The sequence below is a fragment of the Euprymna scolopes genome, chromosome 25, assembly GCF_053919585.1.
Source record: "Euprymna scolopes isolate OS-2025 chromosome 25, ASM5391958v1, whole genome shotgun sequence".
Taxonomy (NCBI): Eukaryota; Metazoa; Mollusca; class Cephalopoda; order Sepiida; family Sepiolidae; genus Euprymna; species Euprymna scolopes.
In genome coordinates, this window is record NC_136506.1 from 96,196,865 (window position 1) to 96,207,553 (window position 10,689).

Consider the following 10,689-nt stretch of genomic DNA (forward strand, 5'->3'; position numbering starts at 1 on the left):
ATATAGATGGTCATAAAACTGTTTAGCTACTATACTAATTAGGGAATGCATAAAACTTCAGAACATCACAATAGTTAACCAATACAGAATTCCGAAAATGTGAGAGTGATGCATGTTCATTCACACAATTCTGAGGAGCACATTCAGGTCTGCCGAACAATGCGAAAGGAGATCGCCAGTATATCTCTGAGCAAACACCAGTGTGATTATGTAGAGGGTCTAATGTAAATGCCTATGTTCGTCTGTTCATCTGCAGCACAGAACGGTATTTAAGCATTGCAGTTGAGCAAGAAATATTAAATAATCTATAGGCAGCCAAAGCAACTGTTCTGGCGAGTAGACAACAGATCTAATCCAAGCAGATCATATACTCCAGAGGGAACATTGTCGCAGCAGGAAATATGTAATATATCTCTCATTGCACAATGCTGTAGACACTCAAGAGAATCAGAGAACACCTTGCCAACGATGAACACTAGGAACCTGTATTCCAAGTGGGGACGAATCATTGCCTTGTAAAGCCTAGTCAGAAAATGCTATTATTGAAAAATTTGATAGTTCAGAATACGAATTATGATGTAGATAATTAAAAAAATATTTATTGTTAATTTTAGTTAGTTTAAAAGGTAATGATACTATGATTGTTTTCAAACAGGAAAAAATATAAAGTTCCATAGTTAAACTATCACTGAGAATTTTTGCATTTCATAATCTTACCTTATCTATAGTGCTTGAAAAAAGTGTGTTTATGACAACAAACGAAATCCTTCACTCTCTGAGAATGATGGCTGCATACTGAATGTAAGCAATGGCCAATTGCAATCTGGAGCCATCTACCCAGATACTGATGAAAAATGCATAAGATATATGTGTGTGTGCGTACAGGTGTGTTGTTGATCTTTGCTGATCAAGTGTAGACTGAAATTAAATATTTTGTTGTCATGCGTGTGTGTGTGTGTGTGCAGAACAGTCTCTATGAAACTACTGTCAATTTTTTGTCTACAGGCTTGAAAAAAGATAGTTATGTTTTAAGGACATGGCTTAATTATTATCACATTACCACATTTTTATAAAATTTCACACGAAGGTACTTTATGTGCCTGGCAATGTTCTTAGATAGGTTTTGTATTGGAATCTCTTTTTTTTTTAATTTTTTTTTTCTATTTTCACTCCAAACAAGGCACAGTGCCACTTTGATGTAGAGGGCTACTATGGGGGCTATAAGTTGCAGGGATACTATGTAGGGAGTTGATCAGCAAGATGTCTATTTACATTACACTTGAACTTCTGCATGTCAGTACAGTTGGGGAAACAGGAACTCGGAAAGGAATTCCAAAGTCTAGCAGTTCTGGGGAAGAGACTATTAGAATAGAAAGCTTTCTGACATCTGGGGATCTCTATGGTGTAGGGGTGGGACTTTGATGCTGGTGGGAGGTATTTATGTCAAGGGGTTACAAGGACTTGTAGTTCGTCAGAGCACCTACCATTAAAATACTTGCAGAGAAATGCAACATTTTGTCGATGGGACAGAAGCTTAGTTGATAGTTTAGGACCTATCAGGTTGGCAACTCTCTTTTGAACCCTGTCCAGAAGTGAGCGACTAGTAGCGGATGCACCAGCCCAAACGTGACAATAATACTCTATACATGGGTGAATGGTAGCCTTGTAGAGGTACAAGACATTTTCAGATGTAACTTTCTAGCATGGTAAAGAGAGCCCACCTTCTTTGCAGCAGCCTTGGCAATGCCCTCAATGTATCTGTTCGAACTCATATTCCCCGTGAACGTTAAGCCGAGGAGTTTGAGTGAAGTACTTTCAGGCAAACAGATGGGCAAGCATGTTAGCTTTCTGGGTTGTCGTGCAAACTTATGTCGGATAAATCAGCGGTATGCATATTGCCTTTGAGCACTGGCAACTATGCAAGTAGCAGTAAACCATTGGGGAAAGTGGAGTTTGCTATAGAACTTCCGTGTGGGAACATGTGCTTCAATTGCTGCTTTGAATAATTCAGTGGTCTCATTTGCGCACTGTTCCACAGGAAGAGAAAAGATATTTCCCCATGGGGCATCTCTGATAGCCTCCCAGTCAGCCTTATTGTAGTAACTTGTCGTTTTGAGCAATGGCTCTTCAACTTGAGGTTGAGAGTTTAGAGCGATTTCTGCCATTATCGCAGCGAAGTGGGCAACGGGCATTTGTTACAAAATTCTCAGGAATTGTTGCCAGAAAGAGGTCCGGAAGTGAGGCTTGCTGGTCCTGACGATCTGGGAGATGGATCAGGAATGTTACTGTCTGAGTAAAGGAATGGGATATTGAAAAGTTATGGATTATGTTACCAACTGTGTCTGTGTAGTTAGAGAAGCCAAACCAATTATTGTGGTGGGCATGTATTTGGGTGCTAGTGTCAAGGGAGAGTGTGACATCTATGCTGTCAGAGACATGATTGATTAGAGTACAGTCCTTGGTCGAGGGAGAGCAATAAAGAAAATATAAGTTGCTAAAGTTATGTTGTAAAGTTATGTTGTAAAGTTATGTTGCTAAAGTTATGTTGAAAGTTATGTTGTAAAGTTATCTTGCTAAAGTTATGTTGAAAGTTATGTTGCTAAAGTTATGTTGTAAAGTTATGTTGCTAAAGTTATGTTGTAAAGTTATGTTGTAAAGTTATGTTGCTAAAGTTATGTTGTAAAGTTATGTTGTAAAGTTATGTTGCTAAAGTTATGTTGAAAGTTATGTTGTAAAGTTATGTTGCTAAAGTTATGTTGAAAGTTATGTTGCTAAAGTTATGTTGCTAAAGTTATGTTGTAAAGTTATGTTGCTAAAGTTATGTTGTAAAGTTATGTTGTAAAGTTATGTTGTAAAGTTAGTTTAAAACACTTGAAGGCCTGTTCATCTGATTTTGGTTTAGATTCCCTAGTCCTGGGGGAGGATGTTACGAATATAGATTCCAAGACCATGCATGTGTCTGTCAGAGTCCTTACTACAAAGTGGAAGATAACCAGACATGGTAAAGTTGTTAGAGGGGATGGAGGAGTACAAGTTAGTTTCACTTAGTGCTAAGATATCCGAGGAGTTTGCTAGGAGAAATGATTCTACATCGTTCAAGTTAGTTCTAAGTCCAAGGATATTTGTAAATACGAGCCTCAAGGGAGGAGGCAAAATATTGTTCGAGTGTGTCTGGTTTGATTGTTATTTTGGATTTAGCTGTCATTTCATTTTATTTCGTAGTTTCATTTTTGGGTGAGAGGTGCTGGACTAAGCGGATGTGCATAGCTACCATCATGCAACACAAGTAGAATCAGCCGAATCCGCATCCACAGGAATGTGGCCTCAAGAATGCCCACCAGAGATGAATGCGGGTTCCCTTTCCATGCATTACATGGCATTACAAACATCCCAATATTATACAATATTATATACTATCAAAGAGTTAGGGCTCCTGTACTGTCAGTCGGAATACAGCAGTCAGACAAACTGTCAAACAGTACCCTCAAACCTGTCAGACAAGAGTGGCCCAGTCCAATCATGTTAGCATACATGGTAACCAAGCACCCCCAAAATGCCCAGGTTTAGGGGAAGGAAATTACATGGATTTAGGGGACAGCATTCATTGCTCTAGTCAGGAAACAAGGTTAGGCACTGGGATTCTCTAATGAGTTCCTGGCTAATAGGCAAAGAAGGAGTATGGAAGTCAGACAGGGCAGAGTCTATCTACTCCTTAAGCAGTTTAGGTTTGCAAATTGGTGATTTGATTAAGTCACCAGCTCTAGGGAGGTTGTTGACCAGAACTGAGGAGGCCTCTCTCCCTTGTTTGGTGTAAAGATGTATGAGGTCAGTGGCACAGGTTCAACATTAGGCTTTTCCTTCTCCTAGATGGATGACCTAACCAGATCTATAGATCCATCAACACCAAGAAGGTAAGCCCATGCCTGGTTTCAAAGCAAGGTATTTCTACACCCCCTGCATGGATAGTTAGGATTAATCAAGTTAGCACTTGCTATGGAAATAACGATAAACAAAGACATACTCGCAACCTTCCTTCTGTGGGAAAAAGGTTGCAGGTAAGAGAAAAGGGCATTCCCCACTAAGCTACAAAGTCTATTTTGTACTCTGTCAAGGCAAGATAAACTGCTTCTAGCAGCTCCTTCCCAGATGTGACAGCAATACTCCATCCTTGGACGTACTTGGCTTTTATATAGATAGAGAATATCTACTGGAGCAGTAGAACGATCCCACCATTTTTCCAGAGACACTGGCAACAGATTTGATGTACTTTTTCCATTTAAGATCAGGAATAAAGGTCAAGTCCAGAAGCTTGACAAAACATGAGGCTTCTCCAAGACAAGAGCCATCCATTTCAATTGATGCCAGGTGGGGATCAGAGCGTTGATGATGTAAAGATAGGAGCTTGGTTTTAGATGCTTTAAAAGTAACCAGCCAACTTTTCCTCCATTGTACCATGCGCTGAAAATCAGAGAAGGAGAATCAGAGAGAACTTGGTCATTTACGGTCTTTGATAGATGGTAGTGTCGTCAGCATAAATGTCAACGAATGATCTAAGTATGTGTTTTAGGAGATCATTGATGTAGATCAGGAAGAGAGTTAGGCCCAGGATGGACCCCTGAGGGACTCCAGCATTAATACTGTGAGTTTCTGATTTCTGCCTATCAACCATTACTTTTATGAGAGAGAAATGATTTAATAATTAAGAAGACATTTCCAGCTATACTGTAGCTGGAAATCTTATGTAGTAGGCCTTTATGCCATACCCTATCAAAGGCCTTTGATATGTCAAAAGCAATTGCCCTAGAAAGGAAGCCCCCATTAAGAGATTCACTAATCCTATGAGATAAAACTGTTAGCACATCTGTGGTTGATCTAGCAGAACGGAAGCCATATTGCATATCACTAAGGAGGTTATTTCTGCTGAGGTGGTTGACTACTTCTTTATTTAAGCTATAGAAATATAAGTATAAGTTATAAGATAATGCACGCCTTCTCAATAGGTAACTATAGATGTTTAGTATCCAATTTTAAAGATCAGCCTTCTAAAGTTAAGAACCAGAAGCTAAACTCAAACCCAAACCCTAACCCCTCTCCCAAGGTATGTGCAAAGTATGTGATTTTATAGCAACTTGGGGAGAAGAGTAATTGGTTATTTGTCTAGTTGGAACAGGAGAGATGATATAACTTACAAGAAAACAGTATTATATACAATTAGGATATACAGAGATTTGGGTAGGATTTAGGAGGATAAGGATTTAGAATAATGTTTATCATGCAAAACAGACACAGGCAGCCATCTTGAAGGCAAAGTAACTAGTCCTTTTAACTCGACATTCATACAAGAATTTGTACCAGTTATTTTAGTATCATAATTAAGTAACCATATACATACGGCCAGTATAGGTCTTATATTCAAACATGCACTTAGTCAAGGAATGATAATTTATGATTTCAGAAAGAGTGAAGCAGTATGAGTAATTAAGAGCAGGAATCAATAACTTTGCAAGTAATTAAAAGTAAGAGGCTTGCTTTCCACATAAGTTTCGACTACACGTTGGGGTCAGCTAGGTTTCTATTTGTTTTAAACTTGTGGTCAGTACTTCAGCAGGGTGATCTTTGTGGATTTTTGGAAATTTATATTTTAATTTCAATTTAATATATCTTAGCAGGCAATAAAGATGGGAAATTAAATTGAAGTACATTATGCAACAACTTTACAATATTGGTTTCTAGTCGATAAAAATAGCTGCTAAAGAGTCAAACTTGAAAAATTTGGAACTTGGCAGATGTAACTCGATTTAAATTGCTCCTCTATGCATGTGCAAATATACATTTATCCATTAGAATGCATTAAATTTTAAAGTTTGGATTTGCATATGAACTTAATTCAAATGGTAGGGAATAATGCTAAATGTTTTGGTTTCAATTCTAGCTGATGGCACCTAAGTCATTTTTTTTTTTAACTTTGGAAATCAATACTATATATTTAATACAATATTTTAATCGATAGAGAATTGGATCTATAATAAATAATATATCTGAATGAATAAAGTATCATATTTAAGCGTATCGTATGATCGATAAATCATAGTCACACATCATTTTCAGCCTATTTCAGTGTAATGATGACACAATCTATGTACTTAATCAAGAGTTGAGAAGTGTATTCACTTATCCGTGTGTGTTACAGAAGATCACAAAAAACATTGGTACCATCGGTTTCAAATCCAGGAAAAGAGATACAAACAGAGGTTGAAAAGAGTCTGACATAAATGATCAGACATTGGTCCCTTTTGAAATTTTTGTTATTATCGAGCATTCTGCTGAGGTTCTATCCCATTAATCTTAACATACACACACACACACATATATATATATATATATATATATATATATACACACACACACACACACAAAGAAATACCTCTGAGATTATATTAAAAGATATATTTAGGATATATACCCCTTATAATATCACCCAAATTGTTTCAAACAAAAAACTCAATGAAATTATGTTTCTGGCTTCAGAGAATATATATTGGTTGAGTGTATCTCAATGACCATAGGAAAAAATCAATTCACACTCATAAATTTAGTTTATTTTTTAAAGTTTTTATGCTTAGACTTTTTCCTTTACTATCCTGTATACGTTTGGCATATTCAAAGACAAATATTAAAAAAAAATAATAATAACAACTGACACAGTAGTCTGAAATATATTTAAAAAAAGTGCAATTGAATTCCACTCTGTTATTTATTTTGAGGTTGAAATTTTTTTTATCAATAGACATTCCTTAATTCTGAAGTTGCCTAAATCCCTTTCAGTAGCTAGTGTAAGTTGTATGTCTTTAATGATTTTATATGTTTTTAGAATGAAAATGTCTTAGGTGCTGTGTTCTTTTACAGAGTTATTTAAATTTTCAAAAAAAAAAAAAAAAATTTTAGGGTTTGTTTTACAATTCACAGCGATTCAAAAAAGTGGAAAAAAATCAAATATACAACAAATAAATGTTACGATAGCCATTAACAGTTACTTTGCAATCTATCTCCATCAGTTTTAAGTAGTTTTTTTTTTACTTCATCACAAATATTAACTCTCTTTACAACTTAAACTTTCAACCATGATAGCTATCGTCTTATCCATTTTGCTTTGGTTCGGCCAGTCTCATTTTAAGTTGGGGGGGGGTCGCCATTGAAAGATCCCACACATAAATGGAAAGATTTTGTTCATGATAGCTGTCACTACTCCACTCCCCACAAAAAATTTAAATTATAAATGAAAGTAAAAATAGAGGGAAATTTGACCCCCAAAAAAAGTGAGAAAAAAATTTGTGAAAACTAATTATTGAGATGAGTATTATTGATTAATTTATTTTATTGCGGACTATTATCCTCATCTTTTTTAATTTGTTGTTTCACGATGTTTCGGGCGACTATTTAATCCTACCCAAAGCCGGCCAGAGGCTTACTTGGCCAAAAACGTGGTGAGACGACAACAACTATGGAAGGCAGTAATTGCTGAGAATGCAGTTAGGAGATTCAGAGTTCCTATCCTGTCGCGGTTACCACCTGACGAAGGCCAGAGGAATAGTTGGCCGATACGTTGTGAAACAACATGTAAGAAAGATGAGGATAATAGTCCGCAATAAATAAATTGAAAACTAGGTCGTCGGAATCCCAAAAAATAAAGTTACATCTCTTTATCCTGAGGTAGTTTTGTGATAATGGGAGGTAACTCTTGTATCCACCATAATACGATGCAATTTCAAAACAATTTTGATTTTATTTTCAAAATTTAAAAAGTATTTTAATGATATTTTTATTAATACTTTAAAAATAATTTAATTATTTCAATTTTATTTTTAATGTTTGACGCAAATTTTTACTGGACATAAAGAATACAATTTTCAAGACATTTTCCATATTTTAAAGGATTTTTCATAGAAATAGAAATAAGGCCTTTTCAAGGTAAAAGTTAAAATCCAAGGATTTTTCAAGTCGGTGCAAACCCTTTGTTATGCATATATGTTCTACCAATGTAGAACATTGTATTTGGTATATGTTTTGCTGTTGGATGGTTTTCTAGGTTTGGAAAGGTGCTGCCTCAATGTTGGGTCAGAGTGTATAAGTTGTATGACTAATTCTTTTCTACTGAGGGCTTTGTAGATGTTCAATGCAGTTCAATAGGTAATTTTAAGAAGTAGGTGTAGTTGTTGATATCCTTTACAAGTACTTTAATGGTAGAGGCTCTGACAAACTACAAACCCTAGTACCAACTTGATGTAAATACTTAGACAAACCCGACAAGCAACAAAATCCCACCCCCACGCAGTAGAAATCCTCAGATGTAAGAAAGCCTTCTATTCTAATAGTTTCTTCCCTAGGACTGCTAGGCTTTGGAATTCCCCTTCTGGGTTCCTGTTTCCCCAACTGTACCGAAATGCAGAAGTTCAAGTGTAATGTAAACAGACATCTCACTGCTCAGCTCCCCACATAGTACCCTTACAAATTATGACCCAGACAGAAGCTCCCTACATCAAAGTGGTACTTACTGTACGTTGTTTGGCGTGAAAATGCAAAAAAAAAAGATTAGATGTCCTAATTTGGTATTTGTAGGGTATCCATTCCAATCAAGTACTTGCTGGAAGCATCTATTTCTATAATGCATTTGCTACGTATGCGGTCTATATAACATATCCTATTTTGACTTTGATGAGGAGGACTAATCTGTAACTTATGAAAATATCAGCACTTGTACAGTTTAATCAAGACATTAAAAAAATGAAAATATTGAAAAAAAAAAGTTATATTGTACATACACGTTATGGAATAAAGTTCTCCGAAAAAAAATTTCATTTAATTTGATAGAGTAGATTTTTTTTTTTTTTTACAGCGGAAAAACAATTTTTTTATGACAGCCATGAAGGTAGCCATGTTTGAATTTTTTGACCACGAGGAAGGGAGTAGGTGCCACAGGGAGATAACTGTCTAAAGTGCCAACACCCCCTCTCCTCATGTTAAATAATAGCTTCTCTTACTTCCTTGTGGTCTAAAAATCAAAACATGGCTACCTTTTGCTCAGTGTCATAACAAATTGTTTTTCTACTGTAAAAAAAAAAAATTTTTTTAAATAACTACTTGATCAAGTTAAGTAAAATTTTTTTTTTGAGAACTTAATTCCAAAACGGATACATACAATATAATTCTTTTTCAATATTTTCATTTTTTATTGTCTTCATTAAACTGTACAAGTACCAAAACATCTCTGCAGACACATTTTCCTGAGTCGGTGCTGCAGAGGGTAAAATTTAATAAGTCTTGAGGGGCTGGATCCCATGAGTAGGCTTAATATTTACTTGTAAATTTGCTGTTTGTATGTGAAGTGTGCATTGTTGCATATTAGTAGGTGTATGTTGTGATACTATAAAGTGGACCTGAGTTAGTGAGTGCTGAAAGGTGGGGGCGGGGTGGCAATAGACAAAGGAATAGGAAGTGTCTTACAATAAACACAAAGATGGAAAGTAGCAAACAATGAATCTGTAGGTATTTTTAGATCAAGCTTTTTGATTTGACAATGACAATAGAAACCTACAGAATAGATAAAACGGAGAAGGGCAGCTTCCCATAGCTGGGGGTGGGGGATTAAGATATCAACGCAGAGAAAACAGTTAACAACTAGATGGCTTTTGCTGCGGATGGGAGCTGATAGCGACAACTTTCTTTTTCTTTTACACAGTGGTCACCACTTATCAAGGCCCGGAAGCCACTCAGGGATAAAGGTTATTGCAAGTACATTACGTTAGTGTGGAGATTTGATGAATTGTTTACTTAAGGGGGTGGTTCATTAGGAATTTGTTAACGTTGGACTTGAACACATCCAAGTTGTAGTCAGGTGGGAAGCAGACAGACGGAACAGAGTTCCACAGGCGTGCAGTTCTAAGAAAGAAGCTTTGTTCATGGAATCCACATTTTGATTTAGGCATGAGTGGGGGAAATTTTTCACAGTGGATTCAGCTAGACGGGTGTTTTTCGTGAAAGATTGGCGCGGGGGGACCAGAGATTGAAGTTCAGACGAGCACTTGCCATGGAAATAACGATAAAACAAGGATAGGCTCGCAACGTCTCTTCTGTGGGAGAGAGGTTGCAGGGTAGAGAAAAGGGCATCCCCCACTAAGCCACAAAGTCTATTTTGTACTCTGTCAAGGCAGGATAGGCTGTTTTTAGCAGCTCCTGCCCAGATATGGCAGCAGTATTCCATCCTTGGACGTACTTGGCTTTTTGTTGGACAGCTTTTAGAGTTGACTGTGAAACAGAAATAGAAACGAATTGTGACTGACAGGCAAACATAACATCGATGGAACGGGAAGAAGACACACACACACACACACACACACACACAAGTCCAACCGTCAAATATATGTGAAACATTGGTGTTGTTTTCCCTTTCTTTATTCCACAACTTATTTTACTTCTATATTGTGACCCGTATGCATTCTGTCGGCAGCCGCCAGTGTCAACCAAAAGATGATGACATGGCCAACGAGAACGATGAAGAAATGAAGGCAGTAAACCACAGCACACAACTATGGAGTTGTCGAAGAGAAGGCCACGAGTTGTCACAATGTTATGGGAGGACATTTCCCTCATAAAAGTATTAAGATATTACGATTTCTCATAATAATATCAAAA